Genomic DNA, 1,332 nt, shown 5'->3' on the forward strand with positions numbered 1-1,332 from the left:
TTTACATCGCGTGATTCCAGTTTCCTGGACAGTTGTCATCACGGTTGTTTTGTCATTGTCATTTCATTTATACATTGCATGTTCTGTGTTTTTTTCTCACACACACACTTGTGCACTCATACATTTTCTTTCCTTTCAGGGAAAACAAACTCTCAAACTTTTACATCTCGTGATTCCAGTTTCCTGGACAGTTGTCATTACGGTTGTTTTGTCATTGTCATTTCATTTATACGTTGCATGCATGTATTTCACAAGTGTACATTTCATTTCTTTGAATTTTCTTTGTGTGTGTTTGTACCACATCTTGTGGGTGGTTTTTCAGTGGCCATCCTGCCTCAGGCGTTCTAACAGATTTTATTTATCGTGCGTTTCCGCTCTGGCGAGGGAGCTCTGTAGTAACGCCTGCGCATGCGTAGTCTTACGCATGCGTAGAATTAATAAAGCAAGCGTTTCCAGCAAAAATGTCTGATGGATCCCCAACTATACTCAGAGTAACATGCAACTGATCATGTGCGAACACGTTAGTAGAATTGTAAAGTAATTAACTTCTTAAAATTTTACAACGAAGAACAAATATTTATTCGGAAGTACTCTTTTTAGAGAAATAACAGATTCGTTTGTTTTTTTCTCACGCACAGACACACACACACAGACACACACACACACACACACACACACACACATACATACATACATACGTACGTACATAAAGTAAAGGAGGAAGGTAGATTTGTGTAATAAAAAAAACAAAACAAAAAGAAACAAACAGTAAGAGAATGCTGCCGCTGCGTCGCTTACTTGACTTAGGGAAATTATACTTCCTTCATTTATGACAAGCTGTTCAGTAATAAAATGTTTGAATAGAGGAATCTGAAGTGGATAGTGCACGAGTCATCTAGGTTTCTTGTGTATTGGGTGATGGTGATACGAAAGACCATTTAGGACAACCCAGAATTTGAGAAATGGATACAAAAGAACCCATTACTGAATAGACTTGTAGCAGAATGGATTTGTAGTGAAACTACCTATCGTCACTAGATACAAAACTGCTATCGCCATTCTTCTCATTTAAATATAAACAAACGCGAGCGTAGCAGAGAACCCAATCCTTGTCATCACGTGACTGATTATTATTCGAAGCGGCAACTTCTTCGAACCGTTCCCGCCAGAACGCAAACTGACCAATCACAGCCCCCTAATAAGGTCACGTGATAGAGTATTTGTCTGAAGCCTTCGGGAGCCGATAGTTTGTTATAAATAGCTTTAACTCGGCGGCCAAATTCGTCTCGGTTCAGTTTCTCTTAGAGACTGTTCCGTGTACCACACGACAGC

The sequence above is a fragment of the Octopus bimaculoides genome, chromosome 1 (assembly GCF_001194135.2).
Source record: "Octopus bimaculoides isolate UCB-OBI-ISO-001 chromosome 1, ASM119413v2, whole genome shotgun sequence".
NCBI lineage: Eukaryota > Metazoa > Mollusca > Cephalopoda > Octopoda > Octopodidae > Octopus > Octopus bimaculoides.